Raw genomic sequence first — 12967 nt, forward strand, 5'->3', positions numbered from 1 at the left:
TGTCCCTTTTCGATGAAGCACGGCTCTTGTGTGCACTACGCGATGAAATGCTGTGGAAACTAGGAATCTAATGGACGTCGGACACTTGTCAATCGAGGGATTTCCTCCGCAAAAATGTACAGAGCTCCGCGGGCACCCCGCAAAAATGGTGCGGCACTAGAGATGGAGTAAGATCTGCATTGAAGGAGATGTAAAAGCGTCTAACGTCTTAAGTCTATAAATATCAACGGTGTTTAAGTCATTTACGTTTGTTTGTATCATGTCATATTCACCTTCACTTAATTTCCTTCATTATTGTGTGCGTTAACAACTTTCCGTTAGCGTTGCTGTCCACAACCACTTGTGAGAACAATCCTTCATCTACATTCTCTACCTAATGCCATATTTTGCAGACATTCCGGGCTCACGATATTTAGTCATTGTGGTGGTATGAGCTCCCGTGCACTCCCAATCATCGCTAACGATGTAACGGAGTCAGGATACGGAATACCTTATCCGTTTTCACTTCCGCGTCTTAAATACGTAAGACTGGTCATTACGTGGATCCACCTCAGCTTTCACCTACTTTACTCTTTAAAAAATATGGCTAAAAATACAGGTACCATTTGCAGAACGCTAAACGTATCATCCGTTATCGGGGCTACAAGCTAAACAAAAATTCAGGTGATTATATAAACGCTTAATACGAGCTACGCAATGACTTCTTTTACTCTTTCTTCAATTTTACTTTAGACCAAAACCGCTTAATTGTACCTACGAAGTAACCCAGCAGACGCATCAGTGATAACATTTCTTGTTTGGGTTGCTAAATACGTGTTTATATTCATGAAGTGATCTAATTGGACACGTTACGAAATGTAAAGATGGCTATAATGTCTAACATGAAGGTGTCTTATTTGGTGAAAAAGAAACTTGCATTTATTATTACACATCTATATGCAGCGGATTCGTGATTGTTTGGACGGGCTGTCGCGTCAAGAGATAGAGACGCTGAAGTGGCATACTTTACCCTTTCAAGGAGCTCCCAAAACCATTAAAACACGAAGGTCCACACCTAAATCGATATGGTCTAGTATCTTCTTTTTCCATAGGCTCTCAATACGGCGCCGAATTTAGGCACGCATATCATTCACGCGCAGTAAGTCATTCAAGTGGGTTGGCGCTTCGGGAAGTCGTTCTTGTTTGCAAAAGCGTGCCACAACGCTAGAGACTTCTCGAAAGATTAACGCGGGAGCCTCGCTGCTGATCGCATCTCTCCACGAAAACCCACCGTTAACGTAGCGGTCAGCGTAAACAGGAATATTGGTTACGATGCGCGGAATCTAAACTCTGCTGTCTCCATTTTCTCCATAATTCGCAAGATCGCACAGCTCGTGGATAAAATTCACCAATTTATCACCAATACACCGCACACTATCTTAGGCTAGAAGAGCGTGGACTAGGTATTCAGCAATCGCCACCTCCGGGTGTGTCGATGTGCGCTCTGCGGTCCCGGAGGTCCTCTTAAAGCCTTCTGGAACCCACGCGAGAAGCTGGTGCTTGGACGGTCTTGTTCTGAGAATAGGAGTTAAAACAGAGAATAATACAGGCGTCTACATAGCTCATTATGTTATTTTGTCTCAAACGGTAGGTCGATGTGTGTGTGGCTAAAACCCAACGGGCAGAATATCGTTCATTTTGAGCTACACTCCCAGTCTCAGGGCAGTAACGTATTTTTGCTAGCTAACACGACTGAGGCCGACCCTTTGGATACAGTCCGTGTTATTAGCAAGCCGTGCCCGCGTGTACAGGATAAGATTCGCCGACGCAACGTTGAGGACGTACCCGTTACAGCCCGGCTGCTCAAACGGACTGCTGCAATGGTAACGCTTGGTATGCCTTCGCAGGGGTGGCTGATTGACATGAATTCGAGTAAGTGCCCATGTCCCTTTTCGATGAAGCACGGCTCTTGTGTGCACTACGCGATGGAATGCTGTGGAACTATGAATCTAAATGGACGTCGGACACTTGTCAACCGAGGGATTTCCGTCCGCAAAAATGTACAGAGCTCCCGCGGGCGCCCCCGCAAAAATGGTGCGGCACTAGAGATGGAGTAAGATCTGCATTGAAGGAGATGTAAAAGCGTCTAGCGTCTTAAGTCTATAAATATCAACGGTGTTTAAGTCATTTACGTTCGTTTGTATCATGTCATATTCACCTTCACTTAATTTCCTTCATTATTGTGTGCGTTAACAACTTTCCGTTAGCGTTGCTGTCCAATACCACTTGTGAGAACAACCCTTCATCTACATTCTCTACCTAATGCCATATTTTGCAGACATTCCGGGCTCACGATATCTAGTCATTGTGGTGGTATGAGCTCCCGTGCACTCCCAATCATCGCTAACGATGTAACTTAGTCAGGATACGGAATACCTTATCCGTTTTCACTACCGCGTCTTAAATACATAAGACTGGTCATTACGTGGATCCACCTCAGCTTTCACCTACTTTACGCTTTAAAAAATATGGCTAAAAATACAGGTACCATTTGCAGAACGCTAAACGTATCATCCGTTATCGGGGCTACGAGCTAAACAAAAATTCAAGTGATTATATAAACGCTTAATACGAGCTACGCAATCACTCTTTACTCTTTCTTCAATTTTACCCTAGACCGAAACCGCTTAATTGTACCTACGAAGTAACCCAGCAGACGCATCAGTGATAACATTTCTTGTTTGGGTTGCTAAGTACGTGTTTATATTCATGAAGTGATCTAATTGGACACGTTACGAAATGTAAAGATGGCTATAATGTCTAACGTGAAGGTGTCTTTATTTGGTGAAAAAGAAACTTGCATTTATTATAACACATCTATATGCAGCGGATTCGTGATTGTTTTGACGGGGCTGTCACGTCAAGAGATAGAGACGCTGAAGTTGCATACTTTACCACTTCAACGAGCTCCCAAAACAATAAAACACGAAAGTCCACACCTAAATCGATATGGTCTAGTATCTTCTTTTCTCATAGGCTCTCAATACGGCGCCGAATTTAGGCACGCATTTCATTCACGCGCAGTAAGTCATTCAAGTGGGTTGGCGCTTCGGGAAGTCGTTCTTGTTTACAAAAGCGTGCCACAACGTTAGAGACTTCCCGAAAGATTAACGCGGGAGCCTCGCTGCTGACCGCATCTCTCCATGAAACCCCACCGTTAACGTAGCGGTCAGCGTAAACAGGAATATTGGTTACGATGCGCGGAATCTAAACTCTGCTGTCTCCATTTTCTCCATAATTCGCAAGATCGCACAGCTCGTGGATAAAATTCACCAATTTATCACCAAAATACGCACACTATCTTAGGCTAGAAGAGCGTGGACTAGGTATTCAGCAATCGCCACCTCCCGGGTGTGTCGATGTGCGCTCTGCGGTCCCGGAGGTCCTCTTAAGGCCTTCTGGAACCCACGCGAGAAGCTGGTGCTTGGACGGTCTTGTTCTGAGAATAGGATTTAAAACAGAGAATAATACAGGCGTCTACATAGCTCATTACATTATTTTGTCTCAAACGGTAGGTCGATGTGTGTGTGGCTAAAAACCAACGGGCAGAATATCGTTCATTTTGAGCTACACTCCCAGTCTCAGGGCAGTAACGTATTTTTGCTAGCTAACACGACTGAGGCCGACCCTTTGGATACAGTCCGTGTTATTAGCAAGCCGTGCCCGCGTGTACAGGATAAGATTCGCCGACGCAACGTTGAGGACGTACCCGTTACAGCCCGGCTGTGCAAACGGACTGCTGCAATGGTAACGCTTGGTATGCCTTCGCAGGGGTGGCTGATTGACATGAATTCGAGTAAGTGCCCTTGTCCCTTTTCGATGAAGCACGGCTCTTGTGTGCACTACGCGATGGAATGCTGTGGAACTAGGAATCTAAATGGACGTCGGACACTTGTCAACCAAGGGATTTCCGTCCGCAAAAATGTACAGAGCTCCCGCGGGCGCCCCCGCAAAAATGGTGCGGCACTAGAGATGGAGTAAGATCTGCATTGAAGGAGATGTAAAAGCGTCTAACGTCTTTAGTCTATAAATATCAACGGTGTTTAAGTCATTTACGTTTGTTTGTATCATGTCATATTCACCTTCGCTTAATTTCCTTCATTATTGTGTGCGTTAACAACTTTCCGTTAGCGTTGCTGTCCACAACCACTTGTGAGAACAATCCTTCATCTATATTCTCTACCTAATGCCATATTTTGCAGACATTCCGGGCTCACGATATTTAGTCATTGTGGTGGTATGAGCTCCCGTGCACTCCCAATCATCGCTAACGATGTAGCTTAGTCAGGATACGGAATACCCTTATCCGTTTTCACTACCGCGTCTTAAATACGTAAGACTGGGTCATTACGTGGATCCACCTCAGCTTTCATCCTACTTTACGCTTTAAAAAATATGGCTAAAAATACAGGTACCATTTGCAGAACGCTAAACGTATCATCCGTTATCGGGGCTACGAGCTAAACAAAAATTTCAAGTGATTATATAAACGCTTAATACGAGCTACGCAATGACTTCTTTTACTCTCTCTTCAATTTTACCCTAGACCAAAACCGCTTAATTGTATCTACGAAGTAACCCAGCAGACGCATCAGTGATAACATTTCTTGTTTGGGTTGCTAAATACGTGTTTATATTCATGAAGTGATCTAATTGGACACGTTACGAAATATAAAGATGGCTATAATGTCTAACGTGAAGGTGTCTTTATTTGATGAAAAGAAACTTGCGTTTATTATTACCACATCTATATGGCAAGCGGATTGCGTGGATTGTTTTGGACGGGGCTGTCTACGTTCAAGAGATAAGAGACGCTGAAATTGACTTCTTTACCACTTCCAATTCGAGCTCCCAAAAACAATAAAACACGAAAGTCCACACCTAAATTCGATATGGGTCTAGGTATCTTTCTTTTCCCATAGGCTCTCAATACGGCGCCGAATTTTAGGCACGCATATCATTCACGCGCAGTAAGTCATTCAAGTGGGTTTGGCGCTTCGGGAAGTCGTTCTTGTTTGCAAAAGCGTGCCACAACGTTAGCGACTTCCCGAAAAGAGTAACGCGGGAGCCTCGCTGCTGACCGCATCTCTCCACGAAAACCCACCGTTAACGTAGCGGTCAGCGTAAACAGGAATATTGGTTACGATGCGCGGAATCTAAACTCTGCTGTCTCCATTTTCTCCATAATTCGCAAGATCGCACAGCTCGTGGATAAAATTCACCAATTTATCACCAAAAGTACCGCACACTATCTTAGGCTAGAAGAGCGTGGACTAGGTATTCAGCAATCACCACCTCCGTGTGTGTCGATGTGCGCTCTGCGGTCCCGGAGGTCCTCTTAAGGCCTTCTGGAACCCACGCGAGAAGATGGTGCTTGGACGGTCTTGTTCTGAGAATAGGATTTAAAACAGAGCATAATACAGGGCGTCTACATAGCTCATTACATTATTTTGTCTCAAACGGTAGGTCGATATGTGTGTGGCTAAAAACCAACGGGCAGAATATCGTTCATTTTGAGCTACACTCCCAGTCTCAGGGCAGTACGTATTTTGCTAGCTACACGACTGAGGCCCGACCCTTTGGATACAGTCCGTGTTATTAGCAAGCCGTGCCCGCGTGTACAGGATAAGATTCGCCGACGCAACGTTGAGGACGTACCCGTTACAGCCCGGCTGCGCAAACGGACTGCTGCAATGGTAACGGTTGGTATGCCTTCGCAGGGGTGGCTGATTGGCATGAATTCGAGTAAATGCCCTTGTCCCTTTTCGATGAAGCACGGCTCTTGTGTGCACTACGCGATGGAATGCTGTGGAACTATGAATCTAAATGGACGTCGGACACTTGTCAATCGAGGAATATCCGTCCGCAAAAATGTACAGAGCTCCCGCGGGCGCCCCCGCAAAAATGGTGCGGCACTAGAGATGGAGTAAGATCTGCATTGAAGGAGATGTAAAAGCGTCTAGCGTCTTAAGTCTATAAATATCAACGGTGTTTAAGTCATTTACGTTTGTTTGTATCATGTCATATTCACCTTCACTTAATTTCCTTCATTATTGTGTGCGTTAACAACTTTCCGTTAGCGTTGCTGTCCAATACCACTTGTGAGAACAATCCTTCATCTACATTCTCTACCTAATGCCATATTTTTCAGACATTCCGGGCTCACGATATTTAGTCATTGTGGTGGTATGAGCTCCCGTGCACTCCCAATCATCGCTAACGATGTAACTTAGTCAGGATACGGAATACCTTATCCGTTTTCACTACCGCGTCTTAAATACGTAAGACTGGTCATTACGTGGATCCACCTCAGCTTTCACCTACTTTACTCTTTAAAAAATATGGCTAAATATACAGGTACCATTTGCAGAACGCTAAACGTATCATTCGTTATCGGGGCTACGAGCTAAACAAAAATTCAAGTGAATATATAAACGCTTAATACGAGCTACGCAATGACTTCTTTTACTCTTTCTTCAATTTTACGTTAGACCAAAACCGCTTAATTGTACCTATGAAGTAACCCAGCAGACGCATCAGTAATAACATTTCTTGTTTGGGTTGCTAAATACGTGTTTATATTCATGAAGTGATCTAATTGGACACGTAACGAAATGTAAAGATGGCTATAATGTCTAACGTGAAGGTGTCTTTATTTGGTGAAAAAAAAAACTTGCATTTATTATTACACATCTATATGCAGCGGATTCGTGATTGTTTTGACGGGGCTGTCACGTCAAGAGATAGAGACGCTGAAGTTGCATACTTTACCACTTCAACGAGCTCCCAAAACAATAAAACACGAAAGTCCACACCTAAATCGATATGGTCTAGTATCTTCTTTTCCCATAGGCTCTCAATACGGCGCCGAATTTAGGCACGCATATCATTCACGCGCAGTAAGTCATTCAAGTGGGTTGGCGCTTCGGGAAGTCGTTCTTGTTTGAAAAAGCGTGCCACAACGTTAGAGACTTCCCGAAAGAGTAACGCGGGAGCCTCGCTGCTGACCGCATCTCTCCACGAAAACCCACCGTTAACGTAGCGGTCAGCGTAAACAGGAATATTGGTTACGATGCGCGGAATCTAAACTCTGCTGTCTCCATTTTCTCCATAATTCGCAACATCGCACAGCTCGTGGATAAAATTCACCAATTTATCACCAAAACACCGCACACTATCTTAGGCTAGAAGAGCGTGGACTAGGTATTCAGCAATCGCCACCTCCGGGTGTGTCGATGTGCGCTCTGCGGTCCCGGAGGTCCTCTTAAGGCCTTCTGGAACCCACGCGAGAAGCTGGTGCTTGGACGGTCTTGTTCTGAGAATAGGATTTAAAACAGAGAATAATACAGGCGTCTACATAGCTCATTACATTATTTTGTCTCAAACGGTAGGTCGATGTGTGTGTGGCTAAAAACTAAGGGGCAGAATATCGTTCATTTTGAGCTACACTCCCAGTCTCAGGGTAGTAACGTATTTTTGCTAGCTAACACGACTGAGGCCGACCCTTTGGATACAGTCCGTGTTATTAGCAAGCCGTGCCCGCGTGTACAGGATAAGATTCGCCGACGCAACGTTGAGGACGTACCCGTTACAGCCCGGCTGTGCAAATGGACTGCTGCAATGGTAACGCTTGGTATGCCTTCGCAGGGGTGGCTGATTGACATGAATTCGAGTAAGTGCCCTTGTCCCTTTTCTATGAAGCACGGCTCTTGTGTGCACTACGCGATGGAATGCTGTGAACTAGAATCTAAATGGACGTCGGACACTTGTCAATCGAGAATATCGTCCGCAAAAATGTACAGAGCTCCCGCGGGCACCCCGCAAAAATGGTGCGGCACTATAGATGGAGTAAGATCTGCATTGAAAGAGATGTAAAAGCGTCTAACGTCCTAAGTCTATAAATATCAACGGTGTTTAAGTCATTTACGTTGTTGTATCATGTCATATTCACCTTCACTTATTTCCTTCATTATGGTGTGCGTTAACGCTTTCCGTTAGCTTGCGTCCACAACCACTGTGAGAAACATTCTTCTTTTAACTTTCTCTACTAATGCACATTTTTGGCGAACTTTCGCGGTCCCACAATTTTTTATTCCTTGGGGGGGGTTAGGAACTCCCCTTCCACTCCCATATCTTCGTCTAAGCGATTTATTGTGATTCACAGATTACGAATTTCCTTTTCCCGTTTTCCACTAACGCGGCTTCTAAATTACGTAAGACTGGTCATTACGTGAATCCCACCTCAGCTTTCACCTACTTTACTCTTTAAAAAATTATGGATAAAAATACAGGTACCATTTGCAGAACGCTAAACGTATCATCCGTTATCGGGGCTACGAGCTAAACAAAAATTCAAGTGATTATATAAACGCTTAATACGAGCTACGCAATGACTTCTTTTACTCTTTCTTCAATTTTACGTTAGACCAAAACCGCTTAATTGTACCTACGAAGTAACCCAGCAGACGCATCAGTGATAACATTTCTTGTTTGGGTTGCTAAATACGTGTTTATATTCATGAAGTGATCTAATTGGACACGTTACGAAATGTAAAGATGGCTATAATGTCTAAGCGTGAAGGTGTCTATATTTGGTGAAAAAAAAAACTTGACATTAATTATTACACATCTATATGCAGGCGAATTTCGTGATTGTTTGGACGGGGCTGTTCACTTTCAGAGGATGAGAACCGCGGGAGTTGGCTTTTTTTTTCCCCTTCACAGCGAGGCTCCCAAAACAATAAAACACGAAAGTCCACACCTAAATCGATATGGTCTAGTATCTTCTTTTCCCATAGGCTCTCAATACGGCGCCGAATTTAGGCACGCATATCATTCACGCGCAGTAAGTCATTCAAGTGGGTTGGCGCTTCGGGAAGTCGTTCTTGTTTGCAAAAGCGTGCCACAACGTTAGCGACTTCCCGAAAGAGTAACGCGGGAGCCTCGCTGCTGACCGCATCTCTCCACGAAAACCCACCGTTAACGTAGCGGTCAGCGTAAACAGGAATATTGGTTACAGATGCGCGGAATCTAAACTCTGCTGTCTCCATTTCTCCATAATTCGCAACATCGCACAGCTCGTGGATAAAATTCACCAATTTATCACCAAAACACCGCACACTATCTTAGGCTAGAAGAGCGTGGACTAGGTATTCAGCAATCGCCACCTCCGGGTGTGTCGATGTGCGCTCTGCGGTCCCGGAGGTCCTCTTAAGGCCTTCTGGAACCCACGCGAGAAGCTGGTGCTTGGACGGTCTTGTTCTGAGAATAGGATTTAAAACAGAGCATAATACAGGCGTCTACATAGCTCATTACATTATTTTGTCTCAAACGGTAGGTCGATATGTGTGTGGCTAAAAACCAACGGGCAGAATATCGTTCATTTTGAGCTACACTCCCAGTCTCAGGGCAGTAACGTATTTTTGCTAGCTAACACGACTGAGGCCGACCCTTTGGATACAGTCCGTGTTATTAGCAAGCCGTGCCCGCGTGTACAGGATAAGATTCGCCGACGCAACGTTGAGGACGTACCCGTTACAGCCCGGCTGCGCAAACGGACTGCTGCAATGGTAACGCTTGGTATGCCTTCGCAGGGGTGGCTGATTGGCATGAATTCGAGTAAATGCCCTTGTCCTTTTTCGATGAAGCACGGCTCTTGTGTGCACTACGCGATGGAATGCTGTGGAACTATGAATCTAAATGGACGTCGGACACTTGTCAATCGAGGAATATCCGTCCGCAAAAACGTACAGAGCTCCCGCGGGCACCCCCGCAAAAATGGTGCGGCACTAGAGATGAAGTAAGATCTGCATTGAAGGAGATGTAAAAGCGTCTAGCGATTTAAGTCTATAAATATCAACGGTGTTTAAGTCATTTACGTTTGTTTGTATCATGTCATATTCACCTTCACTTAATTTCCTTCATTATTGTGTGCGTTAACAACTTTCCGTTAGCGTTGCTGTCCAATACCACTTGTGAGAACAATCCTTCATCTACATTCTCTACCTAATGCCATATTTTGCAGACATTCCGGGCTCACGATATTTAGTCATTGTGGTGGTATGAGCTCCCGTGCACTCCCAATCATCGCTAACGATGTAACTTAGTCAGGATACAGAATACCTTATCCGTTTTCACTACCGCGTCTTAAATACGTAAGACTGGTCATTACGTGGATCCACCTCAGCTTTCACCTACTTTACTCTTTAAAAAATATGGATAAAAATACAGGTACCATTTGCAGAACGCTAAACGTATCATCCGTTATCGGGGCTACGAGCTAAACAAAAATTCAAGTGATTATATAAACGCTTAATACGAGCTACGCAATGACTTCTTTTACTCTTTCTTCAATTTTACCCTAGACCAAAACCGCTTAATTGTACCAACGAAGTAACCCAGCAGACGCATCAGTGATAACATTTCTTGTTTGGGTTGCTAGATACGTGTTTATATTCATGAAGTGATCTAATTGGATACGTTATGAAATATAAAGATGGCTATAATGTCTAACGTGAAGGTGTCTTTATTTGGTGAAAAAGAAACTTGCGTTTATTATTACACATCTATATGCAGCGGATTCGTGATTGTTTTGACGGGGCTGTCACGTCAAGAGATAGAGACGCTGAAGTTGCATACTTTACCACTTCAACGATCTCCCAAAACAATAAAACACGAAAGTCCACACCTAAATCGATATGGTCTAGTATCTTCTTTTCCCATAGGCTCTCAATACGGCGCCGAATTTAGGCACGCATATCATTCACGCGCAGTAAGTCATTCAAGTGGGTTGGCGCTTCAGGAAGTCGTTCTTGTTTGCAAAAGCGTGCCACAACGTTAGAGACTTCCCGAAAGAGTAACGCGGGAGCCTCGCTGTTGACCGCATCTCTCCATGAAAACCCACCGTTAACGTAGCGGTCAGCGTAAACAGGAATATTGGTTACGATGCGCGGAATCTAAACTCTGATGTCTCCATTTTCTCCATAATTCGCAACATCGCACAGCTCGTGGATAAAATTCACCAATTTATCACCAAAACACCGCACACTATCTTAGGCTAGAAGAGCGTGGACTAGGTATTCAGCAATCGCCACCTCCGGGTGTGTCGATGTGCGCTCTGCGGTCCTGGAGGTCCTCTTAAGGCCTTCTGGAACCCACGCGAGAAGCTATTGCTTGGACGGTCTTGTTCTGAGAATAGGATTTAAAACAGAGCATAATACAGGCGTCTACATAGCTCATTATGTTATTTTGTCTCAAACGGTAGGTCGATGTGTGTGTGGCTAAAAACCAACGGGCAGAATATCGTTCATTTTGAGCTACACTCCCAGTCTCAGGGAGTAACGTATTTTTGCTAGCTAACACGACTGAGGCCGACCCTTTGGATACAGTCCGTGTTATTAGCAAGCCGTGCCCGCGTGTACAGGATAAGATTCGCCGACGCAACGTTGAGGACGTACCCGTTACAGCCCGGCTGCTCAAACGGACTGCTGCAATGGTAACGCTTGGTATGCCTTCGCAGGGGTGGCTGATTGACATGAATTCGAGTAAGTGCCCATGTCCCTTTTCGATGAAGCACGGCTCTTGTGTGCACTACGCGATGGAATGCTGTGGAACTATGAATCTAAATGGACGTCGGACACTTGTCAACCGAGGGATTTCCGTCCGCAAAAATGTACAGAGCTCCCGCGGGCGCCCCCGCAAAAATGGTGCGGCACTAGAGATGGAGTAAGATCTGCATTGAAGGAGATGTAAAAGCGTCTAACGTCTTAAGTCTATAAATATCAACGGTGTTTAAGTCATTTACGTTTGTTTGTATCATGTCATATTCACCTTCACATAATTTCCTTCATTATTGTGTGCGTTAACAATTTTCCGTTAGCGTTGCTGTCCAATACCACTTGTGAGAACAATCCTTCATCTACATTCTCTACCTAATGCCATATTTTGCAGACATTCCGGGCTCACGATATTTAGTCATTGTGGTGGTATGAGCCCCCGTGCACTCCCAATCATCGCTAACGATGTAACTTAGTCAGGATACGGAATACCTTATCCGTTTTCACTACCGCGTCTTAAATACGTAAGACTAGTCATTACGTGGATCCACCTCAGCTTTCACCTACTTTACTCTTTAAAAAATATGGATAAAAATGCAGGTACCATTTGCAGAACGCTAAACGTATCATTCGTTATCGGGGCTACAAGCTAAACAAAAATTCAAGTGATTATATAAACGCTTAATACGAGCTACGCAATGACTTCTTTTACTCTTTCTTCAATTTTACTTTAGACCAAAACCGCTTAATTGTACCTACGAAGTAACCCAGCAGACGCATCAGTGATAACATTTCTTGTTTGGGTTGCTAAATACGTGTTTATATTCATGAAGTGATCTAATTGGACACGTTACGAAATGTAAAGATGGCTATAATGTCTAACGTGAAGGTGTCTTTATTTGGTGAAAAAGAAACTTGCATTTATTATTACACATCTATATGCAGCGGATTCGTGATTGTTTTGACGGGGCTGTCACGTCAAGAGATAGAGACGCTGAAGTTGCATACTTTACCACTTCAACGAGCTCCCAAAACAATAAAACACGAAAGTCCACACCTAAATCGATATGGTCTAGTATCTTCTTTTCCCATAGGCTCTCAATACGGCGCCGAATTTAGGCACGCATATCATTCACGCGCAGTAAGTCATTCAAGTGGGTTGGCGCTTCAGGAAGTCGTTCTTGTTTGCAAAAGCGTGCCACAACGTTAGAGACTTCCCGAAAGAGTAACGCGGGAGCCTCGCTGCTGACCGCATCTCTCCACGAAAACCCACCGTTAACGTAGCGGTCAGCGTAAACAGGAATATTGGTTACGATGCGCGGAATCTAAACTCTGCTGTCTCCATTTTCTCCATAATTCGCAACATCGCACAG

This window comes from Phytophthora infestans, genomic scaffold (assembly GCF_000142945.1).
Source record: "Phytophthora infestans T30-4 supercont1.19 genomic scaffold, whole genome shotgun sequence".
Taxonomy (NCBI): domain Eukaryota; phylum Oomycota; class Peronosporomycetes; order Peronosporales; family Peronosporaceae; genus Phytophthora; species Phytophthora infestans.